At 48.3% G+C, this 15917-nt stretch overlaps 1 protein-coding gene across 1 annotated transcript in view; it reads right to left on the reverse strand.

Annotated features, from left to right (window-relative positions):
• The window catches only part of LOC147738005 (uncharacterized), a 56097-nt gene extending 40471 nt beyond the window's left edge, over nt 1-15626 (reverse strand). Inside the window, exon 1 of the mRNA XM_086951195.1 lies at nt 15517-15626. The gene's annotated coding sequence lies outside the window, so the exon portion shown is untranslated. The remainder of the gene's footprint in view (nt 1-15516) is intronic.
• Between the last annotated feature and the right edge of the window lie 291 nt (nt 15627-15917).

Raw genomic sequence — 15917 nt, forward strand, 5'->3', positions numbered from 1 at the left:
AAATTGAAACTGCAGAAAAAAAACGAGAAATTGATCGTATAAATTTGGAAAAGTCACTTTCTGTAGTGGACAATGGGTTAACAACTCTGTCCTCCAGGATTTATTCATTGGACAGTATTGTATCATCTGCTATTGATATAATAGAGCAGGACTTGCTAATGTTACTACATGGTCAGTCCCAATTACGTTCTATTGTACAGCTAGGCTGGACGTTGCAAAACCTGCGTTCAGGCTACGTGCCATGGCGTCTAATCAACACAACGTCATTATTCTCTATCTTTAACCTTACTGATAAACAATTCAGTTTGGCACAAAAAGGAGCAGACTATACAATTCTGAGCATTGTAAAACTTGAGAGATTACCATTGACAATGTCAGAGAGACCAGTCATTGAATGGATAATACACAAATTATTACAATTCCGATAACAACTTTCCAGTTTAAGTATTGCCAAAAATATATACCAGCAGGCCTGTATGAAAGGTTGGGTAAAAGATGCATCAAATCAACCTGGAAATTACCTTACACTCATAGATGTTGGAGTGGGAGAAAAAAAGAGGTATTCCTTAGTGGTAACAATTGTAAACAATCACTAAGCGGTACACTTATGTGTCAAGGTATTACCTTGCATGGAGCCTGCGAAGGTTAATCGAATAACCTTTCATGTCATCTGCACGGCACTCCTGCAACACAGATAGAGCCTTTTTTCAGACAGCTTTCCAACTGCAGTTACGTTCTAATAAATGACCACAGCTGTTGTGGCATGGTGCTCGGAAAAGCCTATGTCGTAACCGTCACATCCAGGGTCGTTTGCTGTATGCAAGTATTGTATCCTATCAGCAATCCAGATATGGAGGCAACACTTTGGCCTTCTCTGAATATCTCTTCTATTCGAATTGATACTTTAAGCAGAATGAAGTCTATTCTTTTACAGACAACTGTGCCTTTAACCTCGTCCAAAGAGACGTATGATCTGCAGGTTGCAAGGACAGCGGCAGAGATACACTCCCTATTATCAACAAATTGCCACGTACATTTCGTAGAAGTGTTAGGTCAGATTTTTAACATGTCTGATACCAGTGGCATCGCACATGTATTTAAGACAATTTTTCAGGGCTATTAGCACCATTTGAAGCAGTCCTGAACATCTTCCCGAATTTTGTGCATTCATTATTTGGCGGCCTGCCTCTTCTTTTGGGACTCGTAGCAGGAATTTTATTTTTGCTCCTTCTGCTCCGATATGGCAAGCCAAGCCACAGACAAAACCCTAGCTACAATGGAAGAAACGATCCTAGCAATACGCTACCGGGACCAAATCACTAAAGTGCTCGGATTAGCCCGGCTAAGAGATCTAAGTACAACCTGCTTTCTTTCATTCAGACCAATCTGGCAAGATTGCATCTTACCTGTGCTTCGATGTCTGCTTTGCGGAGAAGAATGCGTGTTGGACATCTGTCTTACACTACCATCAGCAGTACCAATGGATATCGATACTTTGCTCGGTCCGGTAACGACTCATGCAACGTATTGTCCCCAGAGGCTATCTATTCTGATGACGGCATTCGTTGAGACTTCACCATTACGAGTAGGTGGCGGTGAAGTACGAGATGAACGCAGCACCACACAGGTACAACCTTCTGAGAGCATTGCTGATCCAGACATCGATGATAGCAATCACTCTCACATATGTACAATTTCAGCTTTTTCGGACTTGGTCAAACTTTCACCTACTGTTGTAGACCAATTTTTCACAAGCCTGTCTGATATGATGTTCTCTCCTAGCAACGAGAATAACTTTTAAAACAACGAGCACACAGCGTTCCCTGAACTCTGAGTTCGGCCTTCAGTTTTGATAAACAACACTATTGAAAACAATTGGAACTATTTTTCCCCTGAAAACGAAATTATTATTTTTACATTTCCAAAATATTTACCTTTTCTTTGGCACATGGTACTCTGCTTAAAGTAGAACTATTCTTAGAGAACAGAGCTTCTATTTTTAGGAACTCTAGAGACAATATTTTACCTCAGCCTCTAGCATATGTACAGTATTGTATAAATATGTGATGAAATGGTCTCGACCTTCTTTTCTGTATTCAGAGCCATTTCATAAATGTAATTTTCGCAAATCATTCAGCCGATATTTATATATGCATTATCTGAATGATACAACTGCTTAAGAAACGTACAGTATAATACTCATTTTTCGTGTATATACCATATACCATTTCAAATGCAATCAATGTATTTTGGGGTGGGTTGGAAAACACATGCATCGTTATATGTTTACTATTGCTTAGTATTTTTAGTAATGATTGACATAATACGTGGAGTGGGTGTTGTGAATCGATCTGGGACCCTAATTAAATATTCCTGATTCATGCCCTTATGTGGTTATAACAAAACATATCCTTATAAAGGCATAAGAATCATGTCCATATTTAGTCATAGCCAATGCAGTCCTAATACGACAAGGCTACTCCCATGGATTCCTAGAAAGTACAACGTGTTCTTTAAACAAATCCAAGCCTCCAGCAGCCCGGGAATTCCCCCTGCTTTTGTCTTGATTTGCGCAAGAACTCCTGGAGTCCATAACATACTGTTAGTTCTTAGTGACGTCTTATGTCAAACCTTACGTCAAACACGGCACCTTCCAGGAATAAATATACCAACGTTGCCTTAAGCAAATACACGGTGGTGGTTTGGAGCAGAGCGGCTATCTACTTGCCCAAGTCAAGTCAAGTCAAGTCAATTCAGATGATTTATATAGCGCGCTACATACCCAGAGGGTCTCAAGGCGCTTGAGGAAGGGTGGGGAATTACTTGTCGAATATCCAAGTTTTAAGCTGCTTTCTGAATGCTAGGTGGTTCTGAGTGAGGCGAAGGTGAATGGGAAGTGAGTTCCAGGTTTTAGCTGCCAGGTAAGAGAAGGATCTTCCTCCCATGGTGGTTTTATTGATGCGAGGTACGGCAGCAAGGGCTAGGTTGGAGGAGCGTAGCTGACGGGAGGGGGTGTAGAAGGAAAGTCGTGTGTTGAGGCATTCAGGTCCAAGTTCGTGGAGTGCTTTGTGTGCGTGGGTTAGGAGGCGGAATGTTATCCTCTTATTGACGGGGAGCCAGTGGAGGTTTTTCAGTTGACTAGAAATGTGGTCTTTGCGCGGGATGTCTAGTATGAGTCTGGCTGATGCGTTCTGGATGCGTTGGAGTTTTTTCTGGAGTTTTGCGGTGGTGCCGGCGTATAGGGTGTTACCGTAGTCCAGGCGGCTCGCGACCAGTGCGTGGGTGACCATTTTTCTAGTTTCGGTGGGGAGCCAGCGAAATGTTTTTTTGAGCATGCAGAGAATGTTGAAGCAAGATGATGAAACGGCGTTGACTTGTCTGTTCATCGAGAGTGAGGAGTCCAGGATGACGCCCAGGCTCCGAGTGTGGTCCGTCGGTATGGGTGCTTTCCCAAGGGCCTCTGGCCACCCAGAGTCATCCCAGGCAGAGGGGGAGGTACCTAAGATAAGGACTTCTGTTTTGTCTGAATTCAGTTTCAGACGGCTGTGCTTCATCCACTCGGCTACTTCTTTCATTCCTTCATGTAGGTTGGTTTTGGCGGTGTTCGGGTCATTGGTGAGTGAGAGGATCAGTTGAGTGTCGTCGGCGTAGGAGATGAAGTTGAGGTTGTGTTGGCGTGCGATGGTCGCGAGGGGGCTCATGTATACGTTGAAGAGGGTGGGGCTGAGTGAAGATCCTTGTGGCACGCCGCAAATGACTTCAGTGGCCTCTGACTTGAATGGTGGAAGGCGGACTCTCTGAGTTCTTCCGGTAAGGAAGGAGGTGATCCATTCCAGTGCTTTTCCTTGGATTCCGATGTTTCTGAGGCGTTGTAGGAGGGTGCTATGACAGACTGTGTCGAAGGCTGCGGAGAGGTCAAGGAGGATGAGGGCGACTGTATCTCCATTGTCCAGTAGAGTTCGAATGTCGTCTGTTGCTGCGATGAGTGCGGTCTCAGTGCTGTGTTTGGCTCGGAAGCCGGACTGTGAGGAGTCGAGGGATTTGTTGGTTTCGATGAAGGCGGCGAGCTGGTTGTTGACAGCTTTCTCGATGACTTTGGCCGGGAATGGTAGGAGCGAAATGGGGCGGTAGTTTTTGAGTTCGGTGGGGTCAGCTGTGGGTTTTTTCAGAAGGGCGCTGAGTTCGGCTTGTTTCCAGATTTCCGGGAAGGTGGCGGAGTTGAGGGAGCAGTTGATGACGTCTCGGAGGTGTGGTGCTATGATGGAGTCTGCTTTGTTGAAGATATGGTGCGTGCATGGGTCTGTAGGGGATCCAGAGTGAATGGAGTTCATCAAACGGATGGTGTCCTCAGTGGAGATAGGGTTCTATTCATTAAGGATGTTCAAGGGGGGTGAGGGTACGGCAGAAGGTTGGGAGGGTTGGTCTCTGGGTTGGTTGTCGAAGCTGTTGTGGATGTCTGCGATTTTGTTGTGGAAGAACGAGGCTAGGGAGTCGCAAAGGGTTTGAGAGGGAGTGATGTCGTTGGAGTTGGCTGAGGGGTTGGTAAATTCTTTGACGATGTTGAATAATTCCTTGCTGTTGTGGGTGTTGTTGTCAAGTCGGTCTTTAAGTGCAGCTTTCGTGGCAGTTCGGATCAGTTGGTGGTGTGTGCGGGTGGCGATTTTGAAGGCGTCCCTGGTGCTGGTGTTTGGGTCTTTTTTCCAGGCCTTCTCAAGGGAGCGACAGATTTTCTTGGATTTCTTAAGACCATCGTTGAACCAGGAAGCGTTTTTCCTGCCTGGTTTGAGTTGACGTTTTTTCAAAGGTGCTAGGCTGTCGGCGCTGTTGGTTAGCCATTGATTGAGGTTAATGGCTGCTTGGTTGGGGTTCGAAGAGTGGGCAGGGGGGTTTTGAAGAAGCGATGAGGAGATCTGGTCGATGGTGGTTTTGTTCCAGTTTCTTCGCAGAGTAGTTTGAGGATGGTTGTGGGATGTAGTCTTTTTGTAGACAAAGTGAACGCAGCTGTGGTCCGTCCAATGGATAACTGTGGTGTGACTAAAGGAGATATGTTTGCTGGAGGTGAAGATGGGGTCGAGTGTGTGACCTGCGTAGTGTGTGGGGGTGTTAACAAGTTGTTTGAGTCCAAGGTTGGCGAGATTGTCCAGAAGGGTGGTGGCGTTGCTGTCGTTGCTCTTCTCCAGGTGAAAATGGAGGTCTCCCAGTAGGATGTAGTCCTCGGAGGGGAGGGCGTGTGGGGTGATAAAGTCAGTGATGTCTTCACTGAATTGTGCCCGGGGTCCAGGTGGCCTGTAGAGGAGGGTGCCTCTGAGTGTGGTCTTGGGGTCGGTGTGGATCTGGAAGTGAAGGTGTTCGGCGCTAGCGAGTTTGTCGTCAGAGCTGGTTGAGATGCGGATGGAATTCTTATGGACGATGGCGATGTCTCCTCCTGTTTGCTTGGTGCGGTCCTTACAGATGATCTTGTTGCCTTCCGGGATGGCAATGGTGATGTCTGGGGCTGAGGAGGCGTTCATCCATGTTTCTGTTAGGAAGGCGACGTCCAGAGAGATGGTGTCTAGTAGATTCCAGAGGTCGATGGCGTGTCTGTGGACTGAGCGGGTGTTGAGCAGGATGCATTTTAGGTGGTTGGGGTCGGATCTCTGTTTGGTGTTAGTGGAAGGGGAGTTGGTCTTGGTGCTGTCATACTTGCAGGAGTTGCATGAGAAGGGTCCATGGGTGTGTCCAGGAGCGGCTTGGGTGCAGGTGGGGAGTCGGCCGGGGTTAAGGGCTAAAAGGGTAGAGGCGTCGTATGTAATGCGGGTGGGGTTGGTGGGACGGGGGCCAGGGGGTTTGGCGCTGGGCGTGGGCTTGGCGCGGACGGGCGTAGATGGGCTTACCTTTGGCGCACCTTCGGCGCAACTGGGACGCTTCCGGTGCGCGTGAACGCTGCGCGCAAGTGCATCTGTCATACATGGATAGTGGAGGGGGAGGGGCGAGGGAGGGGCATCTGGGAGGCGGGTGCGTGCTGGGGAGCCTCGCTACGAGGCACAACAAACAAAATGGCCGGGTACTTGTAAACAAACAAATAGCTCAACAGGAGGGCAGTCCGATCTACAATGCAGTCCCTCGACTAACCAAACACTTAGCAGATGCGAGCGCACTCACAATGAAGCCAATCAACAGTGCTAATGGGCAAATGCGAGCGTGCACACAATTTAAACATTAATTGATTCAAAAAGTCAAAAGCGAGCGCGCAGACAATATTAAAATAATTAGCTATGCAAATTAGTCAGATGCGAGCGCGCAATGAATAGGTCTGAAATTAGGCAAATGCGAGGCAGAGATACAGATACCAGCAGCCAGAGCGAGCGCTGCGAAGTGAGTTCACGCACTGAGAGAGACGCTGTCTTTTCTCCTGCCGAGAAATCCAGCTCCGGTGTTTCCAGTCACCCTTGCGGGTTACTGGGAGATCGAGTCCTGAGAGAGAGACACAAGACCTCCTTCATTCTAAAAACCAAGGACGGAGCTGTGTAAACCTTAAGAGAATTCTTGATTCATATTCTTGGCAAAACAACCAACTTAAATTAAACTGCTACTCACTTACTCCTTCCCACGTATTAGGCTTAGGTCAAGTACACTGGGGTAGGCGTATATTAGAAGCACGTTGAGTACGTTAGTCAATGTTTTTATGTATGTATATATTTTAACCATTTTAAAGTATCATATGGCTAAGAAACCATATCAATGCTTTTACAGTATTATTTCATAATACTCCTTTTACTGTACGCAATTTACTTCATGATAAGTATTGCAACTGTGGCAATTCATTTCTCTTGCATGAGAAAGAAGACTGCTCAATAAATAACAACTTTTATTGAAAACGCCCGTCTCTCTATTTCTCTGCGCTCTGGTGAAACTAAAGCATGCACGATTGACTGAGTGAAATAGTTGTCTATTGTTTTCACACAACTCTGGAGATACACTCTTATTCTGAGGGAGCAAAGTTGTCATGTTTATACGGTTGTCAGAAACTAATCCCTTCTTGTCTATTCAGGGAAGTTAACACCTCCTTGTTCACTCGAGGACGTTTCTAGTGACCTCTAAGCTAGCTGGCAACATTAATTAAGTTTAATATAGTCAGTAGAGACCTAGATAACCTCAGTCCTACGTCTAAACTGCTGTCTATATTATTCCAATGCGCAGAGCCTATTGGGAAAATAGGAACTACACTACACAGGTTTCCTGGGAGACAGTGGGGCTGGGACTAGTGGCATTCACCCTGTGGTGCCACGTAAGGCCATTAAGCGTGACGCGGGGCACCTGGAAGGCTTCAGCAAGCTTGCGGAGGTCTTCCATAAGAGTGTGCGCATGCTAAGAATCGCACCCTACCGGGAGGAAACTTGCCCGGATAAACTGCTGGTGAGTCCACCCAGACTTGGAACCTGATGAAGGGTTTCCCAAAGACAGAGAGGGTGAAGATGATGACAATTCCTCCGACGATATGTTTGATTCGGGCAGGTCTTGGTGTCCACGTTCTTCTTGTTCTGATGTTGGTGATGGAGCTCAGGTTCATGCGGATATGTTTGACCCTTCCTGTATCTTTCGACCTCGGAATTCTGATTGGGTACCTGATAAGAAGACGGCGGATTATGTTGCCGCAAAGATTAGGCAGCCTGTTTCTCAATAGGTGAGATCCCGCCTTAGGTCAGAATGCCCTAGACCGTCTTTTCCCAATGGCGTTGCTAGTACCCCAGAGTTGGACCCCAAGCTCTGCACATTTTTTGCTAAATACATGAAGGATCCAAAAAAGGGGATAGATCGTTCCTGGAGGGCTTGTCAGGACAAGCTTCTTGATGTTGTGGGACCCCTAACTAAAATAATTGAGTTAGCGGAACGGTCCAGAGAGTCAGGCCTTCCTCTCCCGACTGACGATATTGCGGCATGGGCGCAAAGGGCAATGTGTCTCTTGGGCAATGCCAATTGTGCCCTCTCCGCCGAGCGTCGCTGTTCCCTACTTTTGAAAATTGATTCCAAATTAGGAGAACTGTCTTCCTCCGAGGCAGGTTCAGTAGCTCAAGGTATGCTCTTTGGTGATCCCTTCGTTAAGGAGCTAGGAAAGTTTGTAGCCACCTTTTCTGCCCTGGATAAGGTTTTTGGGGGGGCCGGGCGAGGCAGGGGCCGCTCTTCCGGCCGACAATTAAACCATGGTCCCAATAGAGCACAGGCAAAAAGAAATAATAGATGGAACGATGGCAGACAAGGAACCTTCTATCCTTCCCGTGGAGGCAAGGGACAAGGCAGAGGCCGTGGTAGCAACAAGAATGCACGAGGATTCAATGGTAAGCTTGAAAATCCTCTCTCCTGTTCGTCTGGGGGCAGGATTTATCTGTTTCTAGCAAACTGGGCGGATTTAACGTCAGATCCTTGGGTGTTAGAGACAGTTCAAGGGTTTCACATAGAGTTCTACGGGTGCCCCATCCAAACATCTCATCCTCGCCCTTTGTTTTTTTCAGACTCAGAGACCGATCTGATAGATCACGAGGTTCTAGATCTTCTTTCAAAAGGTGCTATCGCTCTCTCCCATCTTCATCCGTGCGGATTCTTAAGCAATATTATTCTGGTAGAAAAGAAAGAAAAAGGCTTCAGATCAGTTATCAATCTCAGGTCCTTCTACAAGTGGTTAGTTTACCAGCACTTCAAGATGGAGGGAATTCATCTGCTCAGGGACCTTCTTCTCCAGAACGATTGGTTGGCCCGGTTAGACCTCAAAGATGCGTATCTGTCAGTTCCAATTCCCGCTCCCCCCATTGCAGGTTTCTGCAATTCTAGTGGAAGGGTCAAACTTACGAATTCAAAACCCTTACCTTTGGTCTCTCATCAGCTCCTTGGTGTTTTACCAAGCTTCTTCGTCCTGTAGTGGAACTTCTCCGCACCAAGGGTATTCGACTAATAATTTACCTGGACGATATGCTGCTCATGGATCAATCCAGGGATAATCTTCTCCTTCACTTACAGATTACAATATCCCTATTACAGAATCTGGGGTTCACCATCAATGTCCAGAAATCGGACCTGGTTCCCCAACAGAGGATGATCTTTCTAGGCTTTAACAACGACACGAGGGATGCCTCCTTGAATCTTCCTTCTCAGAAGATTTCAAAGATCAAGAAGGAGATTCGACAGGTTCTCCGCAGAGACAGGATATCCCTGCGACAGCTGGCCAGGATTGTTGGTTTGTTACATTCTCGATTCAAGCCATCTTTCCGAGTCCTCTACATTACAGGGCCCTGCAGAGGTTGAAGGCCTCCCACCTGCGCAGGGGTCTCACTTACTCCTAGCTGATCTCCCTTTCCTCGGAGGCCAGGGCGGAACTTCTTTGGTGGATGGACCATATGAAGGCCTGGAATGGGAGAGCGATCTTCGGATCCCATCCGGATCTAGTGATAGAATCGGATGCCAGTCGCCTGGGCTGGGGTGCCAGATGCGGCTCTCTATCAGTGGGAGGTTGGTGGACGTAGGAGGAACTCCTTCTCCATATCAATTGCCTGGAACTACTAGCGGGCTCCTTTGCCATTCGATCTTTCATGACCAACAGAGTGTCCTGTTGTGTCCTTCTCAGGATGGACAACACGACGGCGGTGAGGTACATAAATCGCCTTGGAGGTACTCATTCCAAGATTCTGGCAGATCTCGCCAAGGATTTTTGGCATTACTGCCTCCAACGTCAGATTTCGGTGACGGCGGAGTATCTCCCGGGAGATCAGAATTGTGTGGCAGACTGGAATTCCAGGAATTTCAGGGATGTCAGCGATTGGAGACTGGATCCCGGAGTGTTCTCTCAGATTGTGTCCCTTTGGGGCCTTCCCCTAGTTGATCTTTTTGCATCCAGATGGAACGCTCAGGTTCCCTGTTTCTTCAGCTGGACACCGGATCCGGGAGCGGAGGCAGTGGACGTTTTCCTTCAGGATTGGTCGGGGATACCAGCTTACGCGTTTCCACCCTTCCTTTTCATCCAAAGGGTTGCAGCCCAGGTCCGCAGACAGAGGGCCTCTCTGATTCTGATCACTCCAATTTGGAGAGCCCAGATTTGGTTTCCGTCCCTTCTAGAATTATCTTGGGACAGACCTCTTCGGTGGCCGTCTTTCAACAACATCCCCTCAGACCCTCTGGGACTTCCTCACCCCCTGGTTCTCCAAGGCCATCTACATCTTATGGCATGGAGGATTTCAGGAGACGTTGGACTGACATCTCGCTTTCAAGAGAAGCTGAGCTCCTTATCCAGAAGGCCTGGGCCCCGGGCACTACCAAGCGATACATATCAGCTTGGAGAAGATGGGTTCGTTGGTGTGTGGCGAAACACCTGGATCCCGTGGGTGCCTGCGTTGCAGAAGTTGTGAACTTCCAATCAGAACTTTTTCATCAGAAATTAGCCTATGGCACTATCAACTCTTTTAGGCCGGTCATTTCTGCTGGTCACTCTCTCGTGGATGGGGCTCCGATTGGAGAGCACCCATTGGTTTGTAAGCTTTTGAAAGGCATACGTCTTTCACGTCCGCCGGAGCCTCGTTACCTGGGCCTCTGGGAAGTTAATGTGGTACTTCGTCTACTTTTATTCTGGCAAGATAATGATTTCCTTTCCCAAAAAGAGATTTCAGCTAAACTTGCTATCCTCCTGTGTCTTATTTCTTGTAAGAGAGTGTCGGATGTCAGGGCCCTTGATATTTCTGCCTGTGTTTTTTCCCCAGAAGGTCTTACCTTTACCATCTCCAGGAGAACTAAATCGAGTACGAGGTCAGTAATCTATCCTGCTTTTCCAGATTCTCCTAAATTGTGTGTTGTTCGATGTTTAAAATCTTATGAAGATATGACTTTGGAGGTTCGTCCTCTTGGTGAACATCAACTTCTGATTGCCATTAAAAAAACGTTTCAGCCGGTATCTTCTCCTACCATTGCTAGATGGGTCAAATGGATTATGACTGAATCTGGTATTGACGTCAGGCATTTTGGGGCACATTCTACTAGGGGAGCAATGGCCTCCAAGGATGTCCAGGTCGGTTGCAGGTTGGGGACATTATGAATGCAGCTGATTGGTCTTCAGAATCTACTTTTAAGAAATTCTATTAAACCAATTCATGAAGCCGTTGCGCTGGTGGAGAGTAAGCTTTGAACTTTCATAATCTTCGCCCCTGCTTCCTGACATAGAATGAGAAATTTCCTAGTTATCACAAAGGAAAGTTTCAATTCTATTAAGGACACGGAGGCGAGGATTATCCAACCCTGGCTTTTCAAGCCTCCCTCCCTAATGCTTGGAGGTCTTGCTGGATTTAGTATTTCTACATATAAGGAGAGTAATGTTTTCTTATATTTATGGTATTTTGTGCATTGATCTTGTTCTGTACATTTGCACGTTCTATTTCTCTTTTGGTTATGCTACTGATAGTACTTTTGCATTTGCATTTTATCTTGCTCTGTGGTTCTTCTCTTCGTTTTCTGTTGCCCTAGGATCTGATCAGAAGACTGATTAATCTGGGGACGACTTATCTTCCTGCAGCGACGAAAGAGGACGGACTTCGTCGAGGGAGCTGCTTTATGTATTCGGCTGGACTATGATTGGTGGACTGGCTCCCATGGTTACTGTTGTGCCTCATGGGATATGTAGTTGGCACCCTGTGTTTTTTCTGTTTCTTCTAACTTGCTGTTAATAAAATGAAGAAAGGTCATGCATAACCCTCGCCTCCGCGTCCTTAATAGAATTGAAACTTTCCTTTGTGATAACTAGGATATTTCTCATTTGTTGAGAATTTGGTGTTCTATTCTGCACTGGGCTGTGGGACTATCTGGACTGAATGTGTGTTCCAATATATCTGCCTTTGATTCTGCATGCTCGGCACAGAGGCCAGTTGGGCTGGGACCATTGACTGAGACATCCCATTTGGTGCCATCTGATTCATGTTCCAGTTTCCCAGGTTCCTGCAAACATCGCACAGATCATGTCTTATTCTGCACATTATTAGTGTTTGAGGTATTTAAATTGCCACTGTTAGTAAAACCTATACCCTGAGCAGGGCCGCACTGGCCGTAACGGGCTTCCGGTGTTTCCCCGGGAGGCTGGAACAGTGGGGACCGATTGTTCAGTGCCGGGAAACATATTGGTCACTGGGGGCTGGTTTTGCTGTGGTGTTGCTATATCACCCCCAGCAACAAAAGAGGCAGGGAGCTGGTCCGTCATAATTGTCAGGCCTGGTTTGGGTTCCCAGTCCGGCCCTGACCCAGAGGAACAACATTTCCTCCTTGCACATACTGAACATCATTACTCTGCACCCCAACGCCGTGCATATCCAAATTCACACCAGCAACAAACCCAGAATCAAAACAAGAATACAATCTGTGAGAACCACTTTCGTCACCCGTTTGGAAAAATTTTGTCTGAGCCATCATTATTTTTATTTTGATCTTCTTCTGCTTAGTAATAAAATTGTCACTAGAGTACTTTGGTTACAACAAAATCTCATCCAGAATGTTGGTCTGCAGCCCCTCACATTTTGCTGGATATGTGCACTGTTTAACAACAAGGAGTGGTGATGGACAGAGTTTCTGAATTAAGCACAATACTCTCACCCAGTCAAGAGATCAGAGCTAGATCCAACACCGGTTTTTAGCTCACTGCACCATCCCAGCTCAGAACCTGGCTATATGCAAATTAGTCTGTTCCTGTCCCAGTGCATGATGGGAACAGGGCAAACCAAACTACCAAGCCAATTCTTACACTGGGAAGGAAACAAGCTCCCGGGGACCGGTTTCTGGCATTTCAGCCGTCGTCGGCCCGGTTTGCTTGAATCCTGATGGTGCAATGAGCAAGGGACTCACATCTGAGTATACCCTTCCACGCTTAGGGTGGACAAAATGTTTAACAACAAGGGGTGGTGATGGACAGAGTTTCTGAATTAAGCAGAATACTCTCACCCAGTCAAGAGATCAGGGCTAGATCCAACACCGTTTTTTAGCTCACTGCACCATCCCAGCTCAGAACCTGGCTATATGCAAATTAGTCTGTTCCTGTCCCAGTGCATGATGGGAACAGGGCAAACCAAACTACCAAGCCAATTCTTACACTGGGAAGGAAACAAGCTCCCGGGGACCGGTTTCTGGCATTTCAGCCGTCATCGGCCCGGTTTGCTTGAATCCTGATGGTGCAATGAGCAAGGGACTCACATCTGAGTATACCCTTCCACGCTTAGGGTGGACAAAACGTTTAACAACAAGGGGTGGTGATGGACAGAGTTTCTGAATTAAGCAGAATACTCTCACCCAGTCAAGTGATCAGGGCTAGATCCAACACCGTTTTTTAGCTCACTGCATCATCCCAGCTCAGAACCTGGCTATATGCAAATTAGTCTGTTCCTGTCCCAGTGCATGATGGGAACAGGGCAAACCAAACTACCAAGCCAATTCTTACACTGGGAAGGAAACAAGCTCCGGGGGACCGGTTTCTGGATTTCAGCCGGCGTCGGCCCGGTTTGCTTGAATCCTGATGGTGCAATGAGCAAGCGACTCACATCTGAGTATACCCTTCCACGCTTAGGGTGGACAAAACGTTTAACAAAAAGGGGTGGTGATGGACAGAGTTTCTGAATTAAGCAGAATACTCTCACCCAGTCAAGAGATCAGGGCTAGATCCAACACCGTTTTTTAGCTCACTGCACCATCCAGCTCAGAACCTGGCTATATGCAAATTAGTCTGTTCCTGTCCCAGTGCACGATGGGAACAGGGCAAACCAAACTACCAAGCCAATTCTTACACTGGGAAGGAAACAAGCTCCCGGTGTGAGCTAAATAATGGTGATGGATCAAGCCCTGATCTTTGGACTGGGTAAGAGTGGTCTGCTTAATTCAGACACTCTGTTCATCACCACCCCCTTTTCTGAATCGTTTTTGGCCACTATATGTGTGGCAGGGTATACTCAGACATGAGTCCCTTGCTCACTGCACCATCAGGATTCAAGCAAGCCGGGGCGACGATGGCTGAAATGCCAGAAACCGGTCCCCGGTAGCTTGTCTCCTTTCTGGTGAAGAATTGGCTTGGTAGTTTAGTCTGCCCTGTTCCCATGATGCACTGGGCCAGGGACAGACTGATTTGCATATAGCCAGGTTCTGAGCTGGGAGGGTGCAGTGAGCTAAATAACGGTGATGGATCAAGCCCTGATCTTTGGACTGGGTAAGAGTGGTCTGCTTAATTCAGACACTCTGTTCATCACCACCCCCTTTTTTGAATCGGATATGTGCACTAACATCTGGATGCAATGCTAAATGATGCGTCCTCTTTTACCCGGTCTTCGACTTTGCAATATTGTCTGCAAATTTGCAATAATCTCTTGTAATATATAATAACATATATGGAGGCCCTTCACTCTGTGGCTCTTCAATTAGCCAGTTTACAAACAACTTACACTCATTCCACAAATCTCTTGGAACAACAATTAACAAACTTAAACTCAGCTCTCGACCACCCTGCCTGGACAAACATGTCTCATCTCCACTGCATCCCTCCTGGACAGGCCCCACCTTCTATGAACCACCCAAACACAGGACCGCCTCACCTCATCTGCACCCCTGGACAGGCCTCTCCCTTTCTGCACCCCTGGACAGGCCTCATCTCCTCTGCACCCCTGGACAGGCCTCATCTCCTCTGACCCCTGGACAGGCCTCATCTCCTCTGCACCCCTGGACAGGCCTCACCTCCTTTGCACCCCTTGACAGGCCTCACCTCCTCTGCACCCCTGGACAGGCCTCTCCTCCTCTGCACCGCTAGAGAGGCCACACCTCCTCTGCACCCCTGGACATGCCTCACCTCCTCTGCCCACCTGGACAGGCCTTACCTCCTCTGCACACATGGACAGGCATAACCTCCTCTGCACTCCTGGACAGGCCTCACCTCATCTGCACCCCTGGACAGGCCTCACCTCATCTGCACCCCTGGCCTCACCTCCTCGGCTCCCCTGGACAGGCCTCGCCTCCTCTGCACTCCTGGACAGGCCTCACAGGCCTCTCCTCCTCTGCACCCCTGGACAGGCCTCTCCTCCTCTGCACTACAGGACAGGCCTCACCTCCTCTGCTCCCCTGGACAGGCCTCTCCTCTTCTGCACCCCTGGACAGGCCTCACCTCCTCTGCACCCCTGGAAAGGCCTCTCCTCCTCTGCCCGCTGGACAGGCCTCACCTCCTCTGCACCCCTGGCCAGGCCTGACCTCCTCTTCACCCCTACTGGACAGGCTCCAACTCCTCTGAACCCCAGCTCAAGGCCTCTCCTCCTCTGCCCCTCCTCTGGACAGGCCTCTCCTCCTCTGCACCTCTGGACAGACGTCTCCTCCTCTGACCCTGGGCAGGCCTCACCTCCTCCGCTCCCCACTCAGCCTCACCAGCAGGAAGAGCTGAGCTCTCCTGATGTCAACATGAATGCCAGGGGGGAGGGAGTGGGGGAGGGGGGGGGGGATCTGATCCATGGATTCATAAATTGCAGCTAAGTGAGTTGGCAGCTCTCCTACCTGATCAGAAACCTGTCTGGGCTCTCTCCTCCTCCTGGGGGCCTGCGGGGGAACAGATCTGGGGTCTGAGGGGGGCAGGGGCAGATCTGGGGTCTGAGGGGGGGTGTGTGAGGGTCTGAAGATGGAGGTAGCTGCAAACACAGACAGACAGGGGCCCTTCCTCCTCTGCAACAGGCTGGACACAGAGCACAGGGAGAAAGTGATGTCACCCCCCCCGCTGCTGGTGTTAATGTTAATGTTAAGCCGTACTTTTTGAGCGCACGGCTACCCCACAAGGGTGTCCCGGCGCTTTAGCAAAGAGGCCCAGAGAAACAAGAAACCAAAGGCATACACACTACGGTCACAGTGGATTACTTGGTGAAGAGCAGCGTCTTCAACTCCTTCCTAAAAGCCAGGAGGTT

This window comes from Lissotriton vulgaris, chromosome 1_1 (genome assembly GCF_964263255.1).
Source record: "Lissotriton vulgaris chromosome 1_1, aLisVul1.2, whole genome shotgun sequence".
NCBI classification, from domain to species: domain Eukaryota; kingdom Metazoa; phylum Chordata; class Amphibia; order Caudata; family Salamandridae; genus Lissotriton; species Lissotriton vulgaris.